We start from the raw sequence: 11005 nt of genomic DNA on the forward strand, positions 1-11005 counted from the left end.
GAAGTAGGAAATTTTTAAGAGGTTTTGATTAAGTGAATTTTTAAATTAGGTACAATTGCAAATTTGGCAGAAGATGAAAAAAATAATGTCTCACAAGACCACAAGAGTGTCTGGGGCCAGGGAAAAACTTTTCTCATAAAGAACTTCCCATCTCAGTTTTCTTTTCATCCATATATTTCATTTGCCTGTGATTTTTATCAGCCACAGTATATTTGGGTTTGAGCATCATCTTTGCCCTCTTTCCCTCACATCTACCAATCTGGCCATTATTCTAACCTACAGAATTATGCTTTGTCACCAGGAGTCCAGGGGCATCTCAGTGAAAATCCTCAATTACATAAGCACTTCTGATCATTTTCTTAAAGGTGATGCTTTTCTCCAAGACTCCTTCATGCCTGTAAAAATCAGATGCTAATCTTTGCAAGCTGTTTGTTCTCTATGTAAAAAAGGAGTTGGATACTGCAAACTTTCCAGGTACCAACTCTGATATGAGCTACTGTTATCATATCCTCTTACAAAGTTTCTTCAAAGAATATTTGTGTTATTTTGTATTTACATATTTGGATATGTGTCATTCACACAGCGTAATACAATGTAATTTGTACAATATAATGTAATACAATATAAACTGCTTGTGGGCAGGGCTTATTTCATTCTTGTCTTTGTATCTCCAGTGCCTATCACCATTCTTGGAACATAATAGTTTTACAGATAAATGCGTCAGTGGATAGCCTAAAAGAGAGACAGTTGTGGGGTAAAGAGCATCATATTTGAGGTCAGAACAAATGGTGTTCAAATCTTCACTTTACAACTTATTTACCTACGTGGATCTCAGTTTTCTTGATTTGATAATGAAGATGTCAGATTAAATTATGCCCACGGTTGCTTCTCAACTGGCAACTGGATGATACTATGAACAGAAAAAAAGAACGATATGGCAGAATTCAGTTAAGAGTGAGAAGTCAGAGGCTATTAGGTACTTTGTAAAGTAGAGAAATATGAATAGGTAGATGATGTGATTAATAAAGTGTCCGGCTGGAAGTCAAGAAGAGTCATCTTCCTGAGTTCAAATCTGACTTCAGCTACTTTATAGCTGTGATACTCTGGGCAAATGACTTAAACTTGTTTTCCTCAGTACCTCATCTGTAAAATGAGCTGGAGAAGGAAATGGCAATCTACTCTAGTATCCTTGCCAAGAAAATCCCAAATTGGGTCACCAAGAGTCAGACACAACTGAATAACAAAAACTAGAGATGAAAGTGGGCATGTCATATGTTTAGATTGACTGAATGAGGTTAACATCAAGAAAGCAAACAGGAATATTGGGAAGACTGAGAGAGATCATAAATACAGGTGCCAAATACAATAACTCTGGCAAGACAAGACATGAAATATGAGGGATTTAAGAAATGAATTATCAAATTCCAAGGTGACATCATAAATCAGTGTACATTATTTACAAGAAGGTAAAACAATAGAAGCATAATTGGACACAGGATCAGACTTGGTACAGTGAGCATTTTCAGAGAGAATCAGACTAATGTCAGTGGATAATTGGGATTAGCTTTCTCCAATACTAGACATGTACTTCCAGGATTTAAATTTCACTCCCTTTCTGTGAACACCTTATTTCCTAAATAGTAAAGACAAACACTATTACTTTAAATCATAATTATCTGGGATTTCACTAGCCTTGGAACCAAGACAGACACAATTTAAACCCAGGAAGGATTAAGTTAAAAGAAACCTAATCCCATACATAGGTAATTCAAAGAAAGTGCATTAATGGCAGATGAATGCTTCCTATCTCTGTTAGCATCAAGACATTAGTATGACTTTTTAACTTCACAGTTGCTTTAGAAAGCAAAAAAGCACCAAGTTTATTAGAACATTGATTGCCCATTGCTTCATTCTATCTATAGTTACAAGGAACTCAGGTCTCAGAAAAACTGAATAGGAATTTGATGCTGCATATTAAAGGATCTGGGTCTGGCCCAACTTGCTCCAAAAGACTTATTGTTTTTAAGAATTCTTTAGGGATTCATTCTTCACGAATTATAGACAGCATGGTACAATAAAAAGAATGTAAGATTTGAAATTAAGAGACTTAGATTCAAATACCAGCCACACGAGATGTGCTAGCTCGAAATTTCTGATCCATAAACTACTTCACAAGAGTCTTGGTGAAAAAAAAAAAAAAAATGATTTTTTTTTTTTTTTTTTTGAATCACAGGATCTTAGAAATTAAGGAGACCCACAGAGTTCATATTGTTTAGTTCTTTTACCTGAGTTAACATTCTCTTGGGTAAATACAATGTTCACATACATGAAATAATTAAGGAACAAAGAAATGACTTAATATTTAGATTGATCATGAGAAATTTCAGAGAAAGTGGCATTTTGGCTAAGACTTAAATGAATCTAGGAATTTTTAGAATTGGAGGTAATGGTAAAGCATGTTCCAGAACTGGGGTACAGTCTGTAGAAAGCTCCAGAGAAATTCATTTTATAGCAAAATTCTTATCCTAGGCTCCATGGACTCCAAGAATAAAATTAGTATGCTGACATAGCAAATGATATATAAATGCTTAGCCCTCCTCTCTCTAAGAGCCTATTAATATATTATAGAAGATCTGTGAACTTTGATGAAAAAAAGTACATCTTCATTTGCACTAGTCTCTGAAATTTCACATTCCCTTCAATTAAAAAAAATCATAATTCTGAGAAAGAACCTCTAGACTTCATCAGTCTTCCAAAAAATTCTGTAACACACACACACACACACACACATATACAGAGAGAGAGAGAGAGAGAGAGAGAGAGAGAGAGAGAGAGAGAGAGAGAGAGAGAGAGAGAGAAGGAGGGAGAGAGAGAGAGGAGAGAGAGAGAGAGAGAGAGAGAGAGAGAGAGAGAGAGAGAGAGAGAGAGAGAGAGAGAGAGAGAGAGAGAGAAGGAGGGAGAGAGAGAGAGGGAGAGAGAGAGAGAGAGAGAGAGAGAGAGAGAGAGAGAGAGAGAGAGAGAGAGAAAAGCGAAGGAAGGAAGGAGGGGAGGAAGGAGGAAGAGTGGTTAAGAATATCTGCTTTGTAGCAACCCTGAACGTCACCATTCAACTGCTTCTTAAAGATTTCTAGTGATATGGAATTTACTGCATTCTAAGCTAGCTCCTTCTATTTGGGAATACTTGGTAGGAAGTTTATGTTGTCTCTTTTCTTCTTCCAAACACTGGGTCTTATTCTATCCTTTAAGATCAAACAGAACAGTTGAATCCCTCTTCCATGTGACAAATTTTAAATAATGATTGTGATCTATTCTAATTTTTCTCTTCTTATATATAGGAAGTACAAATAGTATTATCTCTGTTTAATAAATGAGGAAATCGAGACATACAGAGTTAAAGTAATTTGTTGAAGATTACTCAGATTATAACTGTAGAAATGAAAATCAAACATAGGATTCATTCCTCTTTGGTCAGTGTTCTTTCTATTATGCTCCTATTAGAGAGATTATGTCTTATTAGAGAAGCTTAACATCCTGGTTCTGAAGGGTTGGGTCCTGGCAAAGCACAGTACCTGGAGTGTCTCCCTCTGTTTTCCTATTTTTATTGTTCAAATACAAGTCTATTTTAAAGGCTTAAAAAAAGAACTCTGTACATCTTAAAACTACACTACACTACACTACACTACAAACATGAGTTATAAAGCTTCAGCTAATTCTAAGACAAGGGATTTCTAGTCATTGTCATAAATTCTCGCACTGTAAAGGTGGGAATAGAGATGGGCCAAACTCTCTGTGGAACTCAACAGATTAAAGCAACAGTGATTTCACCAATTTGATTTTTCTCTTTAAGTTTTTTTAAATAATATTTTATTTTTTCCAGTTGCACATAAAGGTAGTTTTTAGCATTTTTTTAAATAAGATTTTTAAGTTGAAGATTTTTCTGCCTTCCGTCCTCTCTCTTCACCCCTCTACCCAAGACAATAAGCAATCAGATGCAAATTATACATGTAATCATGTTAAATATATTTCCACATTAAGACTATTCAAATTGCTGAGAAGGTGCCACCCTGCATTGGTAGGGGGAGTTTCTTCATCTTAGAGTTCCCTAAATGAGTGAAATCTCAGATGAGTTTATCAATTAATTAAAAGATTGCCATTTGTGCTTGCTTTGGCAGCACATATACTAAAATTGCAATATAGAGAGGATTAGCATGGCCCTTGCACAAGAATGACACCCACATTCATAAAGTATTCCGTGCTCAAAGGGCTACAATTTATGTATATCCCTTGACCTAACAATACCACTACTAGGCAAGAATACCAGAAGAAATTCAGGAAAAAAAAAAACAGAAAAGAAGGAAAATTATTTATGTGTACAAAAATATTTATAGCAGCTATCTTCTGAGGACAAAAAAAAAAATTAGACATTGAGGTGATGTCCATCAAATGGGGAATGGCTCAATAAACTCTGGTATGTGTTTATGATGGAATATTATTGTTCTCTGGGAAATGATGAACAGGATGCTCTCAGGAAAACCTAGGAATTCCTCCATGAACAAAGTGAAATATACTGTGTACAAAAGAATAGCATTGTACTGGGATGACTAGATATCTAGTAAATGATTTTGTTATTCTCATCTACAACTACTCTGAAGGACTTATGATGAAAGATCCTATCTATACATAGAGAAAGAATTGATTGTGTCTGAATATAGATTGAAGCATTCTCTATTTCTCTCACTCTTTTTAACTTATTTTTTCTTGTGGGTTTTTATTTTCATTAAAGTAGGAGATCTAATTTTTCTTTCACAACTTGACTTTTATGGAAATGTTTTATATAAGTTCACATGTAGATTTCTCAATTGTGGGTGGGGGTAAGGGAAAGAACCTAGAACTCAAAAATCTTAAACACAAATGTAAAAATAAAAATTGTCTTGAAAGTAACTGGGGAAAAATTTTTTTTATTTTATTATTTATTTATTTAGTCTGGATTTAATTAATTTATTTATAAATAAGTACATAAAAAAATTTTAAAGGGTTAATACATATCAAATATAGTAGCTAGGTCAGCTAAGTTCCACAGTGGATGGAGTACTGGACATAGAGTCAGGAAGACTCATCTTCCAGAGTTCAATTCTAACCTCAGATATTCACCAGGAAAGTCACTTAATCCTGTTTGTCTCAGTTTCCTCAACTGAAAATGAACTGGAGGAGATGGCAAATCACTCCAGTATCTCTGTGACCCAAAATAGGGTCAAGAAAAATTAGATGTGACTGAAACAACTGACCAAGAATAAGTTTCAGGCATTAAATTAAGCTCTAGGGATACAAAGAAACACAAAAGATAGTCCCTAGCCTTGAAAGATTCACAATCTAATAGCTCACCAACTTTCTTCATCCCTTCCCACCTATGCTTCAGACTTTTCAGACTTCAATATCATGTGTCTTTTCTGGATAACTGCACCTTACCCCATGCCCAACACACACACACACACATACACACACACACACACACACACACACACACACACACACACAAACACGCACAGCTCTTTGTCTCTCTTTTTCATGTTGTCTTTCCTCATAAAAAATGTAAGCTCCTTGAGGTTTAAGGCTTTCTTTTTATTTGTATTTATGTGCCTGGTATGTAGTAAGTATTTAATAAATACTTGATTAATAAATGCCTTGCCTTGTGGACTCTTTTGGCAATATATGAATATTATAGGATCTTTTCTTAGAAGAATGTTTTTAAAAGCATAAAATAAAACACATGGAATTATAAAGAAAACAAAAGAAATAATAAAAATAATGTGTTTTATTATAATGTATTAATATGTAATCTATTAATATGCAACATATAATATAATGATATATATATATCTTAAAATACAAGAATATATTTTTAAATACAAGTCCACAGACTTTTAGTTTAAAACTCTGAAAGCCTAGATAGTTGTAATATGCTTTATTTCACAAAGTATCTCAAAAATAAAATAAAACGTAACTTTTAAATTTAAGTAATTCCAGGATCAAGATGGATTATTCCTCCTGTAAAAAAAATCCACATATATGGATTTTTTGGTATATTTATATGTATATATTCATATACAAATTGACATATATAATATACATATACACATATGTATATATTTAAACAAAATCCCTACTTCATTTCTACTAAGCATTTTGAGTGGATGTATATCTACAGATATGAAAGAAATTATGAACTGGAAACATCATTGGCTTCTCCTTTTGAATAAATAATGAAGAACAATTAATAGAATCAATGGTTTATATTCTCATCCTTACTGTAAAGGCAACAAATGTCCCAGTATCCTATTAGTGCTTTCCACACTGTCTCTCAGATGAGCTTTTATCTTTCCTTGACTATTGTTTCACTTTTACATATACTCATCTGTGCTTTTTATAGCCAGATATAGGAAATTGCATGATTACTCAGATTAAAAATGATACGGGGACCAACTGGTTTCTATTTAGAACCTTTCATTCTACCTTGTGAGAAACTATGGATGGAGCTGTAGCTTCCAGCTAAGACTGTTTCATGAACAAGTAGAAGCAATGCTATCAGATGTCCCACAGTGATTTGAGCCCTGCTTAGTAATACTGAATGCTTTTTCAGAGACAAAAAGTTTATTCTTACTGAAGAATCACACTAGCATCAAGGAAGGACATGACCCAATAATTGTGTGGTAAGGAAGCTCTTGAGTAATGTCTTCTGGCTAACTATAATGATGTGTTTAAATGCTTACAGAATAATTATTGAGAGGTCATTTACTGAAAATGCCTTCATCTTGGAAAAACATTATAACTTATTTTACAAAATATTTTTTAACAGTGGAAATATTTGTTCAAGAACGAGTTAAAGGTTTTTGCATCTGATATTAGGGCTTCATTCAATCAAAAATAAGGCATTTAATAAGTGCCTACTATGTGTTAGATGCTGAGGATACCAAGACAAAGCAAAGCAGTCTCTGATTTCAGATAGCTTATAATCTATTGATGGGAGGCATGAGAACATATCCTTTTCAAGTGTATATAGTATATCTATACATGCATAGCAAATAAAAGGCTGTTTATAGTCCTGAGAAATGGAAAACAGAAAATGGATTTGTTTTAAGTCTGTAAATGCTTTAGGGAGCAAAATTTGAGATGCCAATTTTTCAATCCAACATTCATTAGGCAATTCTTGTGTGCCAAACATAAAAGGTGCTGAGCACACAGAGTCCAAAATGAAATAATCCCTGCTTCAAGGAATTTACATCCTAATGAGAAAGACAACATGAACCAATCTAAATATATCCAGAATACCTATAAAATTTCTATAAGGTAAATTAAAACCTAGAGAAGGATGGGTCAAGAAAGTCTTCCTGTACAAAGGGTCTCAGGAATGAGTTTGCAGAAAACCAGGGATCACAATCATTCAGCCAGACAATTAGTCAACCAGCTTAATTAAATTAAGCAATTTAATTAGTTTTTACTCTATGCAGGACACCATGCTAAACACTGGAAATACAAGTACAAGAAATAAGAAAGACCATGTCTGCTTTCAAGGCGTTTATATTCTAATAGGGAAAGGCTAGTTCTAAAAGGAACCTGAAAAGGGCAGAATATAATGAGGGAGGAGGGGTAGAAATAAATTTTTACATAATGCCAGATAATGCTACAGAGCTGAGCCCCAAGTTAATGATGGCCTCATGGCCCTACTTAAATACCCTTTCATTTGAGGTGGTTTTTTTTATTATTTCCCACTCAGCTCTTCTGGGCATCCTGGAGTTATAGCTAGTTAAAATAAAAATGGTTAAGATAGCCACATCTAAATATGCATACAAGAATTGCATATGTTTAACATATATTGGATTACTAGCTGTCTAGGGGAGGAGGTAGTAGGAAAGGAGGGAAAATAATGTGGAACACAAGGTTTTGAAAGAGTATATGTCGGAAACTATCTTTGCATATATTTTGAAAATAAAAAGCTATTATTAAAAAAAAAAAAAAGACAGCCACATCTTCTTCAGATCTAAAGACATTATGTGATTGGACTGGTGGGTTATATTGCATTAAGGTACAGAATAGACATTTTATGCTTTTGACTTAAGGCATTATATGAAGGTTGATTTCCTCTTCTCCCCCTTTATATATTCTCCCCTTTTCAGTTTCCTTTTAGGTCTTATCTTCCCCTATTGGAATATAAACTTCTTGAAGGCAGGCACTGTTTATAAACATCATCTCATTTGGTCCTTATAAGAAGTTTCTATTCTTTCATTCTGGAATTTTAAGAAAATATCCAGAATCTTTTACTTATCAGTAAAAAAGGGGGAGAAGGAAGAAATGTGTCCATTATCCTTGAAAGGTACTTTTGGATTCCATCACAGGATGGTTGGACTACCACCATTCAGTCTTAGGGTACAAGAGATGATACAACACTTATAGTTGAGAAAACTGAAGCAAACAAAGATAAAGTGACTTGCTCAGAGTCACTTGGCTTGTTAAATATCTGAGGTTGGATTTGAATTTCAGTCTTCCTAAGTTTTTATTTACTGCCCCCTTCAGCTAACCTGGGTGCACATATGGATAGAGAAATCCAGAGGAGTGCAGTTGAGTGTAGTATGAGTGCTGACATGGAGATTTTAGAAGGAGGCTTCCAATCAGAAAGAGTTCTTGGGTTAGAGGATGCTTCCAAATTATGACAAGGGACAGGCTGGGAAATAGATATTAAATGTGGGGAATTGTATAATATAAAGTTTTCATGGTGAACTTTAAGGTCAGCAGAATCTGAATATGTTTTCAAGTCTCTGACTTTTAAAGGGATTTTGAGTAGGTCTGAGTTCCAGCCTGTTTAAACTAAGGTTGCCTTCTAATCTCGACCTCTTAACTGATTTACATGTTGAAGTAGGATATGCTACTCACCCTCCTGATAATTTATCTGCAAAATGGAGTTTTGAAAGAAAAAATCATAACCATAGAAAAAAGCAAATGGAAATTGTTGTAAAATTGCTGGCATGGATGAAAGAAAATGTAGCAATGCTACAGAAATGAGCCCTGACTTAATGATTCCTTCATGGCCCTACTTAACTGCCCATTCATTTAACGTGTTTTTTTTGGATTTATTTCCCACTCAACCCTTCTGGGCATTCTGGGAACTATAGCTTGCTAAAATAAAAATGATTAAGACAGCTACATCTTCCTCAGGCCTAAAGACACTGTGTGATTGGATTGGTGGGTTATGTTGCATCATGATACAGAATAGACATTTTCTACTTTTGCCTTGAGGCAACTGGCTTCTGTTGTTTCTTGAGATTCAATACCAGACTATAACAAAATGTCCTTTCAGGTTTAGCAATATGCTATTTACCCTTTTAAGTGTTCTTTGTTCTACCACTCTGGGGTGTGCATAACCTTTCACTCACTTCTTGGGTTTAGTAGATTTGCTTTAAATTATACTCCTGGCTCTCAAGGGGAATCAACTTTGCCCTTTGACTAAATTGGCTTGATGCTTCTGTCCTGGTTGTCACTTACTTCAAAAAGAAAAGAATGAATCTTTATATATCTAGAATAATCACAGGATTAAAGATTTCAAGTTGAAAGCAACCTTAGAGATTATTGAGTGTAACTTCATCTTTTAAAGATCTTAAAGAAAGTTTATTAATTTTTTGAGAGGTAATTGGAGGTATGACTTGCTCAGGGTTAGGTTGCTTGCAAGTATTAAATATCTGAGGTAGAATTTGAACTCAGGTCCTCTTGACATCAGGGCCAGCACTCTATCCACTGTGCCATTTAGCTGATTCTTAAGAAAATGTAAGTGATTTGTCCAGGGCCATACAACCTGAAGCCAAGTGTTTCAGTTCTAAGATGGTCTATAACTTTATCTGCTACATGGCAGTTAGCTAATCTGTAAACCAAAGGCAGACTTGAGGATGGTGAGCTTTGGACCAACAGAGGTGGTGTATGGGGAAAATGGTGCATTTCTGATGCGGCACATTAATGCCTAACATTATTGCTCATAGAGAAGAGCTATAGCAAGAGAACAAACTCAGAACCACTAAATTTGCATAACTAATTGACCAGATAGAGAAAATTCACTAAAATAAGGAGAGGATTGAAAATTGTTCCAGGAGAAAGTCTGTCTGCATCACCCAAAGGCAGACTGAACACTCTAGAGTTTGACCCTGTTCTTTGTATCTTTCCTGTAGAGTTTCATTCTGGTTCTGTGCTTTGTATGAACAGAATCACCTGTATTTTCATTAAGCACTTGAAAGTATAACCCACACATCAGGATTACTTAAAAACTTAAAATGCTCTTAAGGATAAGAGAATAGAGCCTCTAATGTTACTATAGAGAGTTCTTTTATAGTTCTGGCATTTTCTGTAAATGTGAACTTACATACTCATCTCTTTCAACTATGCCCCAGGAATTGAAATGAATAAAAGACTCCACAATTTTCATTAAAAAATAGCAGAGGATCTGATAAAAACCTCATTTCTAAAATATATAGAGAATTGACTCAAATTTATAATAGTTCAAGCCATTCTCCAATTGATAAATGGTCAAAGGATACGAACAAACAATTTTCAGATGAAAAAATTGAAACTGTTTATAGTCACATGAAAAGATGCTCCAAATCACTATTGACCAGAGAAATGCAAATTAAGATAACTCTGAGATACCACTACACACCTGTCAGATTGGCTTAAATGACAGGAAAAGATAATGACAAATGTTGGAGGGGATGTGGGAAAACTGGGACACTGATACATTGTTGGTGGAACTGTGAATGGATCCAACCATTCTGGAGAGCAATTTGGAACTATGCTCAAAAAGTTATCAAACTGTGCATACCCTTTGATCCAGCAGTGTTTCAGTATACTAGGCCTATATCCCAAAGAGATCTTAAAGAAGGAAAGGGACCCACATGTACAAAAATGTGTGTAGTAGCCCTTTGTATAGTGGCAAGAAACTGGAAACTGAGTGGATGCCCATCAGAGAATG

The 11005-nt window shown here is 34.7% G+C and overlaps 1 non-coding gene across 1 annotated transcript; it reads left to right on the forward strand.

Moving 5' to 3' along the window:
* The first annotated feature begins 4156 nt into the window (after positions 1–4156).
* Positions 4157–4260, forward strand: LOC141552307 (U6 spliceosomal RNA). Its single transcript, XR_012485113.1, has one exon. It is a non-coding gene; the product is annotated as a U6 spliceosomal RNA (small nuclear RNA).
* Positions 4261–11005: the final 6745 nt, after the last annotated feature.

The sequence above is a fragment of the Sminthopsis crassicaudata genome, chromosome 1, assembly GCF_048593235.1.
Source record: "Sminthopsis crassicaudata isolate SCR6 chromosome 1, ASM4859323v1, whole genome shotgun sequence".
Classification (NCBI taxonomy): Eukaryota; Metazoa; Chordata; class Mammalia; order Dasyuromorphia; family Dasyuridae; genus Sminthopsis; species Sminthopsis crassicaudata.